At 48.9% G+C, this 20105-nt stretch overlaps 1 protein-coding gene across 9 annotated transcripts in view; it reads left to right on the plus strand.

The window, feature by feature from the left end:
- The first annotated feature begins 5438 nt into the window (after nucleotides 1-5438).
- HRH2 (histamine receptor H2) overlaps nucleotides 5439-20105 on the plus strand; it is a 52761-nt gene continuing 38094 nt past the window's right edge. For 6 of the 9 annotated variants that reach the window (XR_001883819.1, XR_001883820.1, XR_001883821.1 and 3 more), the window contains exons 1-4: nucleotides 5642-5795; nucleotides 7443-7578; nucleotides 8039-8130; nucleotides 12536-12591. The gene's annotated coding sequence lies outside the window, so the exon portion shown is untranslated. Of the gene's footprint in view, nucleotides 5591-5641; nucleotides 5796-7442; nucleotides 7579-8038; nucleotides 8131-12535; nucleotides 12592-20105 lie in introns of those variants that run through there. The other 3 variants (XM_017864103.1, XM_017864104.1, XM_017864102.1) reach the window with 2 other exon arrangements.

Here is a 20105-nt window from a genome sequence, read left to right on the forward strand (position 1 = left end):
TTCTTAGCAGAATGTTCAAGGGCTTCTATGCTCTACCCCAACCCACCTCTCCATCCCATCACTCCACAATACCACTGTCCCTTTTTCCCTCTTAACACCTCATACTTAATGTCCTTCTATGCTTTGTCTCTGCTTGAAACATCCCTCCCCACCCTTCCCATGAACAAAGTCCTATTTAGGCTTCCAGATCCGCTATAAAAGTTGCCTCCTGGATCCCTCTCCACCCCCGGCTGAATCATTCTCTACTCTAGGTCCCCATAGAACAGTCTGTTTTGTTGTTTGAGTGGACCAGGAGAGCAGAGTGGTTAAAAGCAGAAACCTGGTGAAGTGAATCCCCCAGCTAGCTGTGGAACCTGGGAGACATATCTGACTTTCTGAGCCTCAGTTTCCTTATCTGTAACTTAGAGGAAATAAGAGTATCTGCCTCACAGAGCTGTGATGAGAATTACTAGAGATGATGTACCCAAAGAACTTAGCACAGTATACAGAAAACAGTAGATAGTCAACAAACGATGTTCCCTCCTCCCCTTGCAAGCCAAAACTGGGTCATTGTGTAATTTCAGAGATGCTGGGGGAAGCAGCTAAGTCTGGGGTCTCCAGAATAGCACGGGTGGGGCAGGAATTAGCTGTATCCATCTGGGGACTCCCAGGCCCCAGACCTTTCCAATACTTCTCTCAAGGTTCTCAGCACACGACAGCCAGGAAATCTGCACCCACACAGCCCGACCACAGTTCAGGTGCCCTACCACAAACCCAGAGCTACCACACAGCACAGGATGCAGACAAGAAATAACCAATGACAAAAACCAGTAGGTTTTTATCAGAATTTTCCACAAACCACTTGGGTAAAAGTTATTACCATACCATGTCATTCAGTATCTTAATTGTTGGGTTTATGGGGTTTTTTGGTTGTTATTATTTTGTTTTGTTTTCCGATTTCAAGCAGTCAGACTCAGCAGGGATTACTCATTCCAAAGAAAATACGTTTTTCTATTTTGGTCCAATAGTGGTTTGGGTTTCCTCAGAATGAGAGGCCTCTTCGGCTTCCTTTGAAAGATGGTTCTTGTTACATACAGAGAGCCAGAAGGGATTTCGGGCCATCAGATCCCAAAGCCCTCCAGCAAGGCAGGGAGCCTCAATTCTGGTTATTCGTAACAACAAGGACTCCTTTTATGATGAAGATGCTTAGGAGCTTCCAGAGGTTTTCAGATCTAGCACAGAATTGGAAACTTTGAGAGCTGGACAGGGTCAACAGTGCTGTCCTGATCAGATGGGTGGCCAACCATGAACTGTTTCCAGCAGGAAATCACTTTACAGTGTTTGAAGGATATCACCACCCTATTAGAACCTTTACAGCTCCATTGCATTTAGGATGAAATCCACCACCTTACCATGGCCTACAAAGCCCTGCACCAACCCCATCTCTGGCCATTGTCCCTCTTCTTCATACACCCAGCCACACTGACTTTGTCCCTGTTTCTTGTCAAGGCCAAGCTTGCCCTACCCTGGAGCATTTGCACTTCTTGGTCCTTCACAGGGAGGCTGCTCCCACTTCTCTACAAATGCCTGGCTCGGTGCAAATGTCACAGGCTCAGAAAATCCTTCCCTAAGTATCTTAAACAAAGTGCTAGCCCAGTCACTCTCAATGACTTTACCCTGTTGGCTTTCCCCAAAGCAATTATCTGTAGCTGGAATTATTGGGCTCGTTTCATCTACCTCTAGCATGGCAGGTCCTTGCCTATCTTGCTTGTTGCTGCATCCCAGAGTAGACCCAGGGCCTGACACATACACAGTAGGTACTCAATACACGTTTGTTGAATGAATAAATGAATTGTATATCCTTTCTTTAAAAAAATCTGAGCCTCATCCACACACTTTACAACAGACATTGTCTCTTTACAAGAGACAGTCTCTTTAAAACAGTCTCTTTACAAGGATAACGTTACTGTTATGCTTATTTTTTAGCCAAGGAAATGGTCTTCAAGATGGTTGCTGATTCTCCCAGCGCCACTTACCTAGTCATTCACTGCAGCATAACAAACCACTCGAGCTAGCTTTACACCACTTTAAACCACTCCACCAGCTTTAAACAGTGGTTCTTGTGCTGGCCCCACCTGAGCTTATTCATGTGGCTGCATTCAGCTAGTGGGTCTGCTGTGAGGGCTGCGACTGCTGAGCACCTCTTTCCGCATGGTCTTTCATCCTAGATAGCTTCACAGCGTGGTGGTCTTGGGTATTGTTCTGAGAAGGGGAAAGGCAAGGTTGCCACGTCTCTTAAGGCCTAACCTCAGAAGCCACACTGCATCACTTCTACTGGGTTCTATGGGTTGGAGCAAGTCTCAAGGTCAGTCCGAAGTTCAAGGAGCAATGAAATACACTCCACCTCTCCATAGGAGGTGCTGTTCCATTGCAAAGAAGCCTGGGCTGAATTGCCAGGTTCGTTTTTGAAAATCCATCACAGCTAGTGAGTGTTGGAACCAGCCTGGGTGAGCCTGTGACTCACTAAGGCAGACCAAGGGACCGTGACTATCCAGCAATATCAGATGACTCTAGAAACTGCAATGGCCTACAGCATGTAATGTAAGTATCTCTTACTTACACCACATGTTCCCTGGGGGCCAGCTGGGCCTCTGTGGTTTCACTCTGGGACCCAGGTGATGGAGCAGCCTCTCCCTGGCACAACACCTGAATGGTGCCAGTCCTGTGGCAGACAGGAAAGGAACATGGCAGGCACTCCTGGCCCTAAAGCCTCTGCTCAGAAGAAATACACATCATTTCTACCAGCACATCAGCAGCTACACAAGTCCCAGGCACATCAACCTCTTTCCGGGAGGGGCACTGAAGATGCGTGGATGGTGATTCCACCACCCCGGAGCCCGTTTTCCTCTTCAGCTCCTTTAAAAACACATTATTTACTGAGTGGAAATGCATCTCATTCTATTTCTACCATTAGCCTCAGTGCTGCTGTCTCATCTGTTCCCTCTGCACAGAGTTCCTTCATAGAGACGAAGGTCACTGGAGCCTTCTCTACTCTAGGACACACATCCCAGCCTTTTCAGCTATCCCCTGCTTAAAGACCTGCCATAACCCCCTTATTGCTAACTGGATCAAGTCCAAACTGCCATCTGAGTCCTCCAGGCATCCCTCGATCAGGTTCCCACTGGCCTCTCCAGCCTTGTCTCGTGGTTCTGTCTGTGCTCCCCATACCTTGGCTTGCAGCTGTGCTGAACCTCATGCCTCAGTACCTTTCTCTGTGCTGTCACCTCAACCTGCACAGTCCTTCCCCTCTTCTCCAGTTTGTAAAATGTTGCTTTTCTTTTAGGATTGGCCTGTAAAGTAATCTTTTTGAAGATAATCCTCTTTTTCCTTTGTCAGGGTCAATCAACTTTTTCATTTTCTAAACCTCTTTGTTATAGCATTTTTTTCATTCACTCATTCAGTGAATATTTATTGAGTATCTACTATGTACCAGGTACTGTTCTAGGCTCTGCAGAGACACAGGGAACAATACAGATAAGGTTGCAATCCTTCCCCAGTTGTATGCCGGTGAGCTAAAGCAGGCAATAAGCATATAAGCAAATGAAAAACAAAATAGGCCAGGCATGGTGGCTCAGGCCTGTAATCCCAGCACTTTGGGAGGCTGAGGCAGGTGGATCACAAGGTTAGGAGTTTGAGACACACCTGGTCAATATGGTGAAACCCCATATCTACTAAAAATACAAAAGTTAGCTGGGCGTGGTGGTGAGCGCCTGTAGTCCCAGCTACTCGGGAGGCTGAGGCAGGAGAATCGCTTGAACCTGGGAAGCAGAGGTTGCAGTGAGCTGAGATCACACCACTGTACTCCAGCCTGGCAACAGAGCAAGACTCCATCTCAAAAAAAAAAAAAAAAGGAAAAAAGAAAAACAAATTAATTTTAGGCAGTGATAATTGTGTTAATTACAATAAAAGGGGCTGCTGTGAAAAACACTATAGGCAAGAAGGTGACTCCTTCAGATAAGTCGGTTAGGGGTGGGCTCACCGAGGAGGTGACGCTCGAGCAGCTACAGCAACAGAGGAGAGCTTTCCTGGCAGAAAAAACAACCTGTGCAAATGGCCTGTGGTATGGTCTGCTTGGCCTAGTCCAGGAATGGGGAAGAAGCCACTGTGGTTGAGGTATAGAGAGAGAGGTAAAGAGTGGTGAGAGATGAGATCCGAGAGGTGGCTCTAGCAAACCACGTAGGGTGAGGCCTCTTAGCAGTGACAAGGAACTTGGATTTTACTTGAACTATAGCAAGAAGTCACGGGAGGTCTGGAAGCAGGGAAGTAGACAGGCACGATCTGATTTACACTTTTCAGAGATTATCTGAGCTGCTTTGTGAATGGCAGGTGAGCAAGAGAGGCATCCAGAAGACCAGTTTGGAGGCTCTTGTCATTCCAAGATGACAATGACTTGGATGCATAGTGCAGCAATAGCCTCCCCAGAAGCTGTGAACTGAGACCTAGGGGACCATGGCCCCTCGTCCTCTGCCTCACAGCCCCTGGCACAGGGCTGGTCCGTGGTGACAGAATGGCTTGAGGTGGAGCATCAATCAGCAGTGGCATGTGTCTGAAATGCATGCTAGCTGAACCCTCCTCGCTTTCACCATCCTTTGCCAAGCTTGCACGGAAATCCCCCTCCACACACCAGGCTCCCCAAGCAAACCGGGTGAGCCCAGCTGACCGCCTGCCTCCCCGGCACTGGGCTGCTATCCAGGCCTGGCGAAAATCTCTCACCATCCTGCCCACCCAGGCTCCCTCCAAGGAGATCTGTGTGGTTAGCACAGTGGCCTTAATATCTTGATATTCAGGAGACGGGTTTTTCCATCTGAGCCTTGGTTTTCTCATCTGGAAGGTGGGCATTATTCTCCTTACCCCAAAACCCCTTTTCCCAAAGTGCACTTCCTTACTTCTCTCTCTCTTCATCCCTTCCTTCAACCAAAACAAAGCCACTCTAGGGTTTTTGAAGTTTCTTGACTTTTTTTTTTTTTGGTAATTAATAACCCCTGAACTAATTAATTTCTGCATTTGTGTTTCTAGATTTCAGATTCCAGAATTATTCAAGCTTTTCCTCAAAACTAGTTATTTCCCCCTTCTAGCCTGACTCTAGCTGGGCCCTGGGCGCCCAATGAGGAAAGGGAGAGAAAGAGGGGGCAGTGTGTCGGAAAGGAGGAGGAAGGGGCAAGTGTCAGAGTCGGTAAGATGAGGAGGGAGGGTGAAGGAGAATGGAAAATAGAAAGTGGGTGAGACCGTGGGAGAGGGAGACTGGAGGAGAAAATGTGGGTGTGTGCGCGCAGAGAGAGAGGAGAGAGAGAGAGAGAGAGGAGAGAGAGAGAGAGAGAGAGAGAGAGAGAGAGAGAGAGAGAGAGACTTGGAGAGGGAAGGAAGGGAAGGAGCGTTAAGAGCAAGGAGGAGCGAGTTGGGGGCGGAGACGAGGAAGTGGGTGCGAGGCGCGGGGCGCAGGCCGTGCGCGCGCCGCCCGCTCCATCCCTGCCCGGAGCGCAGCCGGCGCGGGCGCGGGAGCGGGACCGAGGCGAACCGGGTGCGGAGCCAACGCCCGCGGCAGCAGCACCAGGTAACGCGGCCGCCGCCTCCCCGCGGGGCCTCGGCTCGGGGTGGGGTCCCGGGCGGGCTTGGGGACCCGTCGTGAGCTGGCGGAGCCGCCTGAGGGGCTGCTCCGGGATCCCCGGCGGCGGTCGTGGCCCCGAACCCGGGTTCGAGACCCGGCCCCACCGCTCCCTGGCTGTGCCTGACCTTGGGCAGATGCCTCCGCTTGGCCTGTGAGCCTCAGTTTCCTTCTCTGTGACCGCCGGGGTTGTGCCTTCCCCAAGGGGGCGTTGAGGGCTCGGGAGGCAGTCCCAGTCCGCGGCGGTGCTCGGGACGCGGTTCGGCTTTATGTCCTCTTTGCCTGCGAGGGGTGGATTTGGAAAGTCCACTTGCGCCGAAACAGTCCCCGTTTTGTCCCTGGGTCTGGGTGGTGGCATTTTCTCGCGGCGATGTGTCTGTCGGAGCATGGAGCAACTTTCTGCTAAAGGGAAGCCAGCGGAGGGCGAGGGCTGGTGGGGAGGGGGCTTCTATGTCTCAGGGAAGGAGAAGGACCTGGCTTCATCCCGCTGGGCTGCTGCTTGCTGCCCGACGACCGTTGACTGGAGCCACGACAGGCAGCGCTTAGCGGGTGGGAGTCCTTGCTGGGGACATCTGGACGTGGATTCGCCTGTGGGATGAGCGGAGCAAGTGGCCTCTGACAGGAATCCCAGTTTGCGCATTGACCTTGAGCTTGAGAGCCTCAGTTTCCTCCTCAGGGCCATGCTAATCCCCCCACACTGCCCATGAGGTGTTGTGAGGTGAACGAGGTTGGGCAGGAAAGTGCCTGTGTGCTGTGGTGGCCCCCAGTGGCAGCTGTCATGCCCTAGCTCAGGTGGGCCCAGTCCTGGACATGGTTGCCTCTTGGGAAGTCATTTCTATGTTCTAGGTCCCCTTTGTGTCCTTTGCCAAAGAGGGTGAGTCGGTGAAGCTGGGTGGTGGCCAGGCTGGACATGAAGCAGGGCAGGGCCTAGGGAATGTGGGGGGCTCAGAAGCTTCGGCCTCCACTCCACACCTATCCTGAGGCTGATGCTCTTCTAAGACATGACGTCTCTCAGATGGCAGTTTTTGTCCTGTGAAGACTCCTGGCATAATCTCTCAGCACCTCAGTTTCCTTATTTATAAAAGGAAGTTATAAATTCCTCCCTACTAATGAGTTTCCTGTCCCTGGAGGTTATCCAAGGCAATTGGATATATTACATTTTTTGACATCTCTGGGTCTGGATGGTGGCATTTTCTCCTTATATCTGAGCTGGGATATAAGGAGAATTCAATATCATGAGAAAATAACTTATCTCGAGAACCTGCTCCTTGCAGGCCTGGTACTTGGTACATTACGAGTTTGGCATTGGTTAGAGTCACCACAGCAATCCTGGGAAACTGGTGCCATCAAATCCCAATTTACAGATGAGGAAACTGAGGTTCTCAGAGGTAAATGATTGCCATGTGGTCACACCAGTAGGAAGTGCCTGTGCAGAGACTGGAACCAGGTCTGCCCGCCTCCAGGGTGCTTCTGGTTGTATCGTGCTGGCCCCAAAATATGACTGTATAAGTTGTGGCATAGCACAGAGCCTGGCACATGGCATGTGCGCCATCAGCACTGGCTACTTGTTCCATGTGTCGTAGGAAGGGCTGCTACAAAGCACTGGAGAAAGTGAGCCTGAAGGCTGGCAGCAGGGTTGGGGTACTCTTTCCAAGAGATTTCTCTTAGGGTCTGGAAGGAAGGAAGGTCACTACTCAGTACTACATAGGATGCCGATATCAGACTGACTCACCCCAGTCCACCAATTTCTTTGCTTCCTCCATCACCTTGTCCCGGTTAACCTTGTCTTTATTTATCTCAGTCTAGGCTAATTCTCCTGAGCTCACAGGCACATCCCACTCTCCATTCTCGGCTGATGATTAACTACTGACCCTCCCAGGCAACATTCCATGGGAAAAACAAGACCAGCTGTGGTCCATCTCCGCCAGCACCCCATAGTAAGGGAAACAGGATTAAGTTCCAGTCCCAAAGATTTAATTCAGACTTGAGGAAGAAATCCCTGATGATGGGGAAAAGGGTGTCCCAGCACGCTAGAGAGGTTCCTTTGCCAAAAAATGTTTTAAAGAAGAGGAGTACATCCAAATGAAAGGATGGAGATATGAACAGAGCCTCTTTCATGTGCAGAGATATTCATCAACAGTCACAAAGTACCTAAATATCCAACAGTAGGGAATCAATAAAATTATGGGACACACATGTGACCACCAAAAGTTGAGAGTTTTTAGTGAATGGAAACATGTTTTGCATCAGCATACAGATGGCAGGATCCCAAATATGTGGCAAGAGCTTAGAAAAAAGACTGGAAGGAAATAGGCTAAAGAGTGTTAACAGTGTTTGCCCATGGATGCTGGGGTTGTGGGAGATGTGTTCCCTGACTACTTTTTCTTGACTTTCCAGATTCTATGCAATGAGCATGTTCTTTAATAATTAGTGGACTACCTGGCTTCGAGTTCTGAGAGCAGGGAGGAGGGTGCCTGATTGAAAAAAAGGTAACTTATGGTTCAGTAAGGGTGCACTGTATCTGAGGGTGCCCTGTCTCAGGCCTACAATAAAGACTGAATTGTCTCTAAAAGGGTTCAAGTAGTGTTTTCCAGGTTGAAATTTTCACCATCTTCTTGTCTCCTATCTTGTCCCCTCCAATTCTGATGCATCCTTTATCCTATTGTCAATTTGGTAATACAGAGCTGAGGCTACTGCTCCCCTGCTCAGAAATATTCCAAGACTCCTCATTACCAAGTGGATCAAGACCAAAGTCCTCAGACTGGCATACATGGCTCATGATGGTCTAATCTCTGGCCAGCCTTCTCGCCTCCAGCTACCCCACCCACCCACCCTCTGCTGGTCCACCTACAACAATCCACATCCAGCTGGCAGAATGAACTGTGTTCTTGCCCACCTCCAAACTTCCCAGTTGGAATTTCTCTTGCCTGCAATGCCCTCCTTTGCTTAGCAACCCCATCCTACTCTTCCTGCAAGATTCCATTCAAACCAGATCTTTTAGGACCCCACAGTTTACAGGTATGCTCCTCCCCCAGGACTCCTTAAAGATGGGGACGATGTAACCTGTCTCCTCCTTGCCAGCACCCAGGATGCAGCTGGCACATGAAGGCTTGTCAGTAATAGGGGCAACTATGTCGAGGCCTGGCAGGCCCCTTAGAAGAAATACAAAATTATTAATATCAGTAATATCTGTTATTTGTTGTATTCTTACTATGTTCTCATGACAACACTATAGGGCTCACTTTCAGACTGGAAACTAAGAGTAACATGGTTCAGCCACTTGCCCAATGTCTAACAGAATTCGAACACTGGCCATCTAAATCCACAGCCTACACTCCTAATCAGGGTCAGGAAGGGTTGACAGATTCAACCAACCAACATGTAAGCAGGGATCACAGAGATGCTGTAAAAAGCAATGCATCCCTGCACTGTAGAGGTGAAGAAATGGCACAACAATGACCTCCAAAGTGTAAGGGTTTGTGCCAGATACTGGGAACCCAGGCATATATAAGATGTCATTGCAGGCTGGACACAGTGGCTCACACCTGTAATCCCAGCACTTTGGGAGGTCAAGGCGGGAGGATCACAAATTCAGGAGTTCGAGACCAGCCTGGCCAACATGGTGAAACCCCATCTGTAATAAAATACACAAAATTAGCCGGGCGTGGTGGCAGGTGCTTGCAGTCCCAGCTACTTGGGTGGCTGAGGCAGGAGAATCGCTTGAACTCGAGAGGCAGAGGTTGCAGTGAGCCAAGATTGTGCCACTGCACTCCAGTCTGGGCGACAGAGTGAGACTCTGTCTCAAAAAAAAAAAAAAAAAAAAAAAAAAAAAAAAAAAAAAAAAAAAAGCCGTTGCTACACAGAGCTTACAGACAGTGGGGTATGGGGAGAGTGGTGTGTAAGCAGGGTCCTCAGGGCTTTGACAGGGGTGTTTAGGAAACTGTGAGGCCTCAGGGGATGCAGGTGAAGGCTGCCCAGAGGGGATGATATTTGAAGTAGATCAGGAAGAATGAGTAGGAATTCACCAGGTGAGCCAGGGAGGTTGGAACGATGGTTCTCAGCTGGGGACGTTTTTGCCCCTTGGAAGACATTTGTCAATGTTTGGAGCTATTTTTGATTGTCACAACTTGGGGAGGGGGAGTGCTGGCATCTAGTGGGTAGATGCCAGAGATGCTGCTAAACCTCCCACAATACACGGGACAGCCCTCATCACCAAAAATTATCCTGTCCCAAATGTCAATAGTGTGGAGGTTAAGAAAGCCTGGGTTGGAAGAGAAGAGCATTCCTGACCAGGGATCAGCTGGTTCAGGTACCCACAGGTGTTTACCAAGTGCCTTCAAAGCACTGGTCCTTTGAGCCTGAGGTTGTTCTATCGGCCACCTGGCCTGCCTGCTTCCCTTCTGCCCCCACTGACCTCAAGCAACAAGGGTGGTCTTTTTTAACATAAGAGCGTTATAGAGATAAATTCATATACTATAAGAGTCACCAATTCAAGTGACAAGTCCATAATTTTTAGGATATTCACACAGAGTTGTGTAGCCGTCACCACTACCTGATTTCAGACCATTTTCTCTATCTCCAAAAGAAACCTGTCCTCATTAGCAGTCATCCTCTATCCACTCCCCACTCCCACTCAAGGCTCAGCAACCACAGGTCTACTTTACTTCTCTATAGATTTGCCTATCTGGACATTTCACAAAAATTGAATCACACAATAGGTTTTGTGACTGATTTCTTACACCTGCCATGTTTTTAAGGTTCATCCATGTTGTTGCATGTATCAGCACTTCATGCCTTGTTATGGCTAAATAATGTTCCATGATATGGATAGATCACATTTCCTTCATTCACCAGTTGAGGGGCATTTGGGTTGTTTCTGCTTTTGGGCTACAATGAATAACGTTGCTGTGAACATTTGCATATAGGCTTTTGGGGAGACATATATTTTCACTTTTCTGGAATATATGCCTAGGAGTCCAATGGCTAGGTCACACGGTGATGAAGCTTTGACTTGGCGCCTGTTTGAGGAATTGCCAAACTGTTTCCAAAGAGGTTTCACCCTCTTACATTCCCACCAGCAGTGCGTGGAGGTCCCAGTCCTTTCCAAAGCTTCTTAGGTCTTTTGGATTCTAGCCATCCTTGTGGTTGTGAAGTGGTATCATTCTGGTTTTGGTTTACATTTCGCTGAGGGACAATGAATTTGAGCATCCTTCAGTGTGCTTCTTGGCCATTTGTGTATCTTCTTTGGAAAACTGTCTGTTCAGATCAGAGTCGCCTTTTAAACTTCATTGAGTCATTCCTTACTTGGACTGAAAGGCAAACTCCATAGAAGTCTATCAGGTGCCCTCCATCAGGCCCTGCCCGTGCCCTGTCTGCCTTTCTCCTCACTCAGCTCTGGCTAAAGCCTCACAAGGGCCAGCTCATTCCCCACCGGCCCTTTGTACTCACCAGTTCCTCTGCCCAGCTTGCCCTTTGCACAGCAGCTCAAGGATCAGCCTCAGAGAGGCCCTCCTTGTCCTCCCAGTCTCAAGGACACTTCTTCAGCCCCCCTCTAGCACACTTCAAGTTTTCTTTGATCGTATTTTCCTGTTTGATAAGATCTTGAAGAACTCCAGGTGTGACTACACCTTTGACTCACTGTGTGACCCTGGGCAAACCACCTCCCTGCTCTGAGCCTCAGCTGCCCCATTTGAAAACCAGAGGAAGTGAGACTAGCTGATTGCAAAGGGCCTTTCCAGCTCTGCCCTTATCTGATGCTGTGTGACGGCACTGCCAGGAGGGTGCGGACCTGGCGCTATTGCTGTGAGAGAAGCGTGGCGGGAGCCAAGTTGGTCACGGACTGGAGCAGGCAGCATGGCTGGTTATTGCCAGCCCCTTGGGGACAGTCTGCAAGAGCTTGTGGCAGCTTTGACCTGGCACCCAACCTCCAATACAGGAGGAAGGATTGCAAACACCTCCAACTCCAGCAAGGACTGGACACTTTGGCCACTTTGGGCTCTAGAATTGCCCATTTTTCCTGGGAGAATGATCTAAGAGCCAAAGCCTCTGTGAACATGAGGGCCACTCATTCACTCATTCGGTCACTCACCAAATGCTTCCTGGGGCCCTGCTTGTGCTCAGTCAGTCCTGGGCAGTGCACTGAAGATACAGCAATGGATACATCTGACACCTGAGAAAAGACTCCAGCATAGTGGGGAAGACAGACAGGTGCACGGGAATGCAGCAGGTAGACACAGAGCATCTGGGTATTCCAGGTGTAGAAAGGGCGTGTACAAGGAAACAGAGCTGTAAAATGTCCAGGGGTGTTTAGAGCATTCAGAATGATTAGGCTTGACCTGAGACCCCAGGGCAGTGGGGGCAGGTAATAGAGGAATCAAGGGCGCAAACCTTGAAAAGTCCTCAGTGTCAAGCTGAGGTGTTTGGATTTTGTCCTGTAGGCAGTGGGAGCCACAGAAGGATTTTTTTTTTCCTGTCACCCAAACTGGAGTGCAGTGGTGAAATCGCGGCTCACTGCAGCCTTGACCTCCTGGGCTCAAGCCATCCTCCCACCTCAGCCTCCCAAGTAGCTGAGGCTACAGGAGAGCCCCACCATACATGGCTGCCTTATCTTTTTCTTCATAGAGGCAGGGGCTCGCTGTGTTGCCCAGGCTGGTCTCAAACTCCTGGGCTCAAGAGATCCTCTTGCCATGGCCTCTTAATGTGCTGGGATTACAGGCATGAGCCATCGCACACAGCCTGCACAAAAGGATTTTCAGCTGAGGATAGAGGCGATCCGGTTTGCATTTTCTAAAATGCCTTTTCTCCAGACAGACAGAGGAGGGTGGGGCTGAGGAGAGAGCAGGAGGCCAGGAACCTAATCAGGATGCCCTGGCTCTTTCTCTTCATCTTGTGCAGGGATGAAGGCCAGTACTCTGCAGCTGGAGAGGAAGGGACAGCTTCAAAGCTGAGAGGTAAAATCATCTGAAGAGGGTATGGGTTGAAGGAAAGGAAGGAATCTAAGTAATGAATGACATGGGAACAGCTGATGCCAGCCTCCTGGGGTTCCTGCTATGACCGAGGAGGCACAGGAGCTGCGGGAGATGGCATTTGAGCATGGCATTTTCCAGGTGGCTGGAGAGGGGGAGTAGAGGCAGCGGGAGAGGGAGGTCCAGACCCAGGGATCTGGATATGCACAAGCACAGAAGGGTGAGAATTAAAGAGAGTTAAACAGTGAGAGGCCCTGGATGCCTCAAGCACAGACGGTATGATGGCAAGATGGGAGGGGAAACTGAGGCTGGAATGGGCAGGAGGGGCATCCCTGCTTGGCATCAGAGGACTGTTAGAACCCAGAGCAGGGGTCCTGGCTACAGGAACACTGACTGTTGCTTCCAGGCACAGAACACTCGCTGCCCTAAGAAAGCTCATTGCTAGAGCTAGAAAGTTCTCAACACCTTACCACACTCCCAGGGCCAGAGATGGATGCCTGTCAGTCTGATTGTCAAACAGGGGGAAGGCAGATTCCACCAAACAATTGACCAGTGAATGTGATGTCAACTGAGGCCAAGCTCGCAAAGCAATTATAAAATAGGGAAGATTGGTTAGAAAAGGAAGAAGGAAATCCTGGAAACTGACCTAGCTCTCCAAGAACACCAGGAACACGCCAAGATCATAGATGGCAGCTGGCAGAGGACTTTTGCAGAGACCACAAGATATTTTTGTTTAGGAAAAAAAAAATGAGCCAACAGTTTTAAATGAGATTTCTTTGAAAAGTTAGGACATTTTATTTCAAACCCAGAAGATTTTACTTAACATCCAAATTTCCAGCTTCTGGAGAATGTGCAGCTCTGATGGCACTGAGCCCATAGTGGCCACAGCTGCGTAGTGGCTGCCCCTCCAGCTGGGCGCTACACCCCCACTGTGGGTGGAGCCTGCCATGTTTCACTTGCCTGCCTGAGCCCTGAGGCCCTGGGATCTGGGACCCCAGGACCAGCCTCATCCCTGTCTCTGCCCTGCTACCTAGAGGCTGGGCCAGTAGGAGTTCCTTGCCCTGCAGCCCCCAAACTGTGTTCCTCAAAGCATCAGTCTCAGAGAAGGCTTTGTGGAGGTGGGATCTGGGGCCTCATTTGGCTGTCTGGAAGCCCTGCCACCCCCAGCCCCTCTCAGTCACAGTACAGATTGGCGAGTTCAGTCAAGTCCTCAACAGAGACCCCAGTTGACATGACCGTCGCACTAAGGCACAGATTCCTTTTTTTGTTTTTTGAGATAGAGTCTCACTCTGTCACTGAGGCTGGGGTGCAGTGGTGCAATCTCAGCTCACAGCAGCCTCGACCTCTCCAGCTCAGGGGATCCTCCTCACCTCAGCCTCCCAAGTTGCTGGGACTACAGACATGCACCACCTCACCCTGCTATTTTTTTTTTTTTTTTTTTTTTTTTGTAGAGATGAGGTTTCACCATATTGCTCAGGCTGGTCTTGAACTCCTGGGCTCAAGCAATCCACCCGCCTTGCCTCTCAAAGCGCTAGGATTACAGACATGAGCCAGACATGAGCCACTGCACCCAGCCTCCAGATCCCTTTTTTTTTGAAGTAGCACCTTTAACAAATATCCACAGAGCTCATTTGGGACCCTACTGCCTCTTCTAAAGACTGATTAGATAGTTATGTTTTTTCTTTTCACTTTTTGAGTAGATAAGACCTTTATGTGGTTCAAAAGTACAATATACAAGGTGTACAACGAAAGGCCTCCTTGCACCCTGGCCGCCATCTGCCCAGTCCCTGCTCAAAAAAAGAAGAGGTCTCTTTTGTTAATTTGTTGTGGTTTATTCTTCAGATTTTCTTTTTGCAAGTAAAGGCATATATATATGTAATGTATAGTCTTATTTTTGGCCCAAAGGGGAATATATTATACATACTATTTTGCACCTTACATGTTGTTTTTTAGTCACTGAAGACTTCACCCTCAATGTAGAAAACTTTGAATAAAGAAATGTGCGGGCCGAGCGAGGTGGTTCATGTCTGTAATTCCAGCACTTTGGGAGGCCGAGGTAGGCAGATCACCTGAGATCAGGAGTTCAAGACCAGCCTGGCCAATGTGGTGAAACCTCATCTGTACTAAAAATACAAAAATTACCCAGGTGTGGTGGCAGTTGCCTGTAATCCCAGCTACTTGGGAGGCTGAGGCAGGAGAATCGCCTGAACCTTGGAGGCAGAGGTTGCAGTGAGCCAAGATTGCACCACTGCACTCCAGCCTGGGCGACAAGAGCAAAACTCCATCTCAAAAAAAAAAAAAAAAAAAAAAAAAAAAAAAAAAAAAAAAAAAAAAAAAAATAAAAAAAAAAAAAAAAAACAAAAGAAAAAAAAAACAAAAAAACATGTAAAGAAGACAGAATAACCAGTATGACTATCCAAAATAAAACTACTAATACCATCCAGTCTGTCCTACTAGGCGTAAATTTTTTTTTTGCTGTCCCCCCGCATCCCCTGGAAGTTGACAGATTAGGAGTTCATAGTTACAATCATTGTCTCCTTACAATTTGAATCCTGCTATTTTTTGACTTAAATATAAGCATTTCCCCTCATTATTTCATAGTTTCCAAGAAATGATAGTAATAGCTATAGTAATTTCATTGTGACATAATTTAACCATTATTCTAGTTTTGAACATATAGGTCATTCCCAATATTGCCTATTGTTGAGAATATGGTTATATCTACAGTTGTTTCAAATATTTGTAATTGGGCAGAGTGAGCATCCCTAGAAAGTGGGCCACCTAGGCCAGGAGCTGAAAAGCCATGGTTTGGTGCCCCAGGGCTGGGACTGTGTGGGAATGAGGTTCTGGAAGGGGAAGGGCGGGCGGGACACAGGCACCTGGGAAGCTGGAGGAAGGTAGGTGCCAGTGTGGGCCAAGCACTGTGCTATGGGCTTGTGCATCACACACATGCAGTATTCACGCTCACGGTGTGTGAACAAAGTAGTGAGTGCTGGGGCTTGGCACACATTTGCCCACTGACTCTGCACAGCAGTCAGACAGTGGGGAACTGCAGGTATTTCCTTCCTCCAGTTGAGAATTCTGAGGCAGAGACCCCCGCTGCCTGCCATTGCTTGCAGGGTGGGGGCACAGGGGAGTGTTACTCAGGAAGTTGGCTCTAGAAGGGTCTTGATCTTGACCCCATACACCTATTAACTCCCTTGTGAGGCTGGGTTATTAGCCCCATTTTACAAGAAGGGAAATTGGGGCTCAAAGCAAAGCCATCTGGCCAAAATTGACTAACTGGTAGCAGCAGAGCTGGACTAGAACTCACTGCAGCTGCTGTGAACAATGCCTTTTTTCATGAGGTGCTGGAGACTGAGATGGGAGTCGCGGTGAGGGGCCGGCTAGGAGGAAGGGCCCAGGGTGGTCAGTGAGGAGGACTCCAGCCATTCTGCCGGCTGTCCGGGAAGAACTGCGTGCTCCCAGAAGCAGAGCGAGGGTGACAGGCACTCAAAACTCTTAGGGAAGGGCAGCAAGGTCAGGGCAGAGTTGTCCAAATCCAGAAAGAGGGTGGGAGAAGCAGAGGAGAGGGGAGCTCCCCAGCATGGAAGGAATGTTGAGGGCAGGACTCAGTGCAGAATCAGGGAGCAAAGTGCAACAATGTCCACAAAGAGCCGATCGCACAGTTCCCCAGGAGGTCCCTGCCTTGGTTTTTGTTTTGTTTTGTTTTGTAAGGTAGGGTCTCCTCCAGCTCAGGCTGGAGTGCAGTGGCACAATCAAAACTCAATGCAGCCTCCACCTCCCGGACTCAGGCCATCCTCCCGCCTCGGCCTTCCAAAGTGCTGGATTACAGGCATGAGCCACAGTGCCTGGCCCCTGCTTTGTTGAATGCATTTGTTTTTGAGATTCCAAAGAGACACAGCAGTAGAGAGGAGAGAATGATGAACCTTACATCCCCCTTTCCCAGCCTCACTATTTTCAACATTTTGCCAGTTGTCTTTCATCCCTGCCACCACATAATATTTTTTGTTTGTTCATGTGAATATTTTAAAGAAAATCCAAGGCATCATAGCACTGTGCTTGGAAGAATTTCTTTCTTTTTTTTTTTTTTTTTTCAGACAGAGTCTCGCTCTGTCGCCCAGGCTGGAGTGCAGTGGTGCAATCATCTCAGCTCACTGCACACTCTGCCTGCCAGGTTCAGGTGATTCTCTTGCCTCAGCCTCCTGAGTAGCTGGGATTACGGGCACCCACCCCCACGCCCGGCTAATTCTTGTAGTTTTAGTAGAGATGGGGTTTCACTGTGTTGGCCAGGCTGGTCTCAAACTCCTGACCTCAAGTGATCCATGCACCTTGGCCTCCCAGAGTGCTGGGATTATAGGCGTGGGCCACCGTGCCTAGCTTCAGTGTTTGTGTTTATTTCTAACTGGCGAGCGCACGACACCTCCCCATGGCTGCAGCTAGCAGAACGACAGAGCGAACACAATTCCTTAACATAACCCAATGCCTGATTCGCGTTCAAGGTTCCCCGATTGCCTCAAGATGCCTTTGTACCATGATTCTGTTCACATCAGGATCCAAGCAATGTCCCTTTTAATGCTTTCAAAAAGCACTAGAGCTCCACTAAAGGAATCCTGCCTTTACCGTTCATGGACTGAGCAGAACCAGGGAGACTGGATACTTCTGTAACTTGATGCTGCTTTTCCAAGGAGCCCAGATTCACTAACCACAGGAGCAGCTCCCTCGGGGTGACAAACTCTGATGCTTCCGAGGCCAGGCAGGTGGTGTCACTGCTCTGCTCAGTGTCACTCCCTGTGGGCTTGTGTCTGGCCAGACAGGCTCCTAGCACCAGGCTTCAATCCAAAGGGGACAGGTGGGAATGAGGGCCAGGGCTGTTTTTCAAGAGTAATTGGAGCCAGGCCTGTAGTCCCAGCTACTCGGGAGGCCAAAGCAAAAGGATCTCTTGAGCCCAGCAGTCCAAGACCAGCCTGGGCAACATAGTGAGACCCTGCCTCAAACAAAATTATTATTTTGTTTAAAAGTAACTGGAAACCTAGACTTCTTACATGAAATCTCCTGATTGTTAAAGGTTGGCCCTTAAAAAATATTGATAAACATTGTTTGAACCCAACAGCACTCCTCAGTAGACTGAATTCAGCCTGTGGCCATTGATTCCATCTTTGCTGTCCAAAAATTTGAAAACTAGGGGAGACACATGTTGTTTGAAGGAAATGACCTCCCCATCTTTGGAGGTAATCAAGGAGAGGCAACCTGGCCATCCATCGGAAATGCTGGACAGGGACTCTTCCACTCACAGTGACCACTAGGCTATTTCCTGTCCTCAGTCCTACTAATAGATCATTCAGAAATCCCAGAACTTCCCCTTGCACCAGCAGTGTGCCTGAGAGCACTGCCACAGCCAGGCTGCAAATGCAACCACCTGCCTGGGGCAGAACCCTCAAGACCCTTGAGCCCACCAGAGACCCGTGGAGAGTCTACATGATTAAGCCTAATCCCCACCCTCCTTGTTGGCCAAAGACTGGCCACATCAGGATGACAACAATCTCTTCCAGGCAGACAGCTGCCTGGGCTGGTTCTTGATTTGCTTTGCCAGGCCATATCCAGATTTGGGCCTGTAGCAATGCTTACCAAGCCTCATCTGAATGCAGTGGTGGGCAAACAGACATGGGGCCTGCCCTGTGGCACTTACACTCACCTGGTAGGGGCCAACAGAGAAAGAAAGAATGGCACACATGGGGTTAATGGCAAGGTGTGCTAAGTGTATACAATGATGCCAAGAATGTATAACCAGACCTCTAATGTCTGTTGAGAGTGCTGCGTGGGGATGGGGCCGTGCTTTGGGGAACTGGAGGACAGTTCTGTGCACAGAAGCCTCTGAGTGAGGGAAAGAGAAGTTGAGGATCCATATTAGAAAGTTCCCAGGAGCCAGATGGAGTGCCCCAGGCTTTGTGGGGCACTGCATGGGCTTGGTTTTCCTCAGCAGAGCAGAGATTGCGTAAGATAATCAACGGGTATAAATGTTCCTGGCAAGGGTTATCTGTTTGCTGCTGCTATCTTTAAGGTGACCTAGCTGGTTGCAGGACTTCTGCCTGTAAGAGAAAGTTGTACCTTGGCAGAAGGGCAAAACCTCCAAGGAAAGGGGTTGGGGGAGAGAACAGAGAGGGAGGGAGAGACGTTTAGTCACCGGCAGCACTGGTATCCAGTTCATGTGGCCACAGCTGCTACTGATGGTGGAGGTGATGACGATGATGGTGGGGACAGCAAGCCTGGAAAAAGGAACTTGGACTTCTTCTCTGAACCTCAAAGCTTTTCAGAGACACACAAAAAAGTTTGCAAACACACACACATACACCCAAAGTGCCAGGTATAAAATACAAAGAGAAAACGATAAAATTGCCAGTATTAAATGTCCAGTTGAACATCTGCAAATGTAACATTATGCCAGCTGGTCAGAGTCAGCTGCCTAAGTCAAATAGCCATATACAAATTATATTTTCTTTGCAAAGTGCATAAATTGCAATGTATTTATTATGCAGTGAGGTGTGACCTCCCTAAGAAAGAGGGTGTAGAGCTCTGTAAATGTCCTTAAATGGCTGTGACTCATTGGCAAACACTTTGTAAGGTAGTAAGCCGCCCATCGATGGAGGTGTGCAAGGACAGGCAGAATGACTGCCTCTCTGGGGTGCTGCAGAAGGGCTCCCTGAACATGAGGAGCACTGTGTTTTATTTCCACCCAGAGCTCTATTTTACTACGGAGGGCTCATGATTCCTTGTCTTCTCCCCTCCACATACACACATACAGTTGCTGGAAGAGACCTTTGAAATATTCTAAGCCCATCTCCACATTTTTCTGCTGAGGAAACTGAGGGTATGAAACTTGCTTGAGGTAACATAGCAAGTCAGAGTCACACCAGAGACACAAACTCAGGATCTGTATTCCCAGTTTTGCCCCTGGGTGGCAGGGATGTGGGCTTCCCTGAAAACATGAGCGATCCACATCTTACCTCCCCGAGAACCAAGGCAGACTATTCAGCTATCCCCTCTCACCCCTGCCCTGAAAACTCCCTCCCCAGGCCTTTGCCACACTCGCCAGCCCACTGCGGATGGAGGACTTTGGCCAAGTCACAAAACATCATAAACCTTAATTTTCTTATCTATAAAATAGAGATGGATAGTGGCACCCACATAATAGGGTTGTTGAAGAGATTAAATGGGATAATGTATTTAAAATATTTCAAACATTACTTGACACTTTCAAAGTGCCCAATAAATGGGATATTACATTGTTATGATGGTTATTTTCAAATGCATTTAGCCAATTGAGTATTAATGGATTCCCCATTAAGTGCCTGTTAGGGAGCAAGGCGGAGTGGATCCTGGATCCTGGATCCTGACCCTCGCCAAGCTCTCATTCCAGTAGGGAGAGACAAATAGTGAACCAATAGAAAAACACACTAAATGCTAAGAGGGCCACATGGGGGGGATGTTAAAGAGGGTGA

The sequence above is a fragment of the Rhinopithecus bieti genome, unplaced genomic scaffold (assembly GCF_001698545.2).
Source record: "Rhinopithecus bieti isolate Rb0 unplaced genomic scaffold, ASM169854v2 scaffold_74563, whole genome shotgun sequence".
Lineage (NCBI taxonomy): Eukaryota > Metazoa > Chordata > Mammalia > Primates > Cercopithecidae > Rhinopithecus > Rhinopithecus bieti.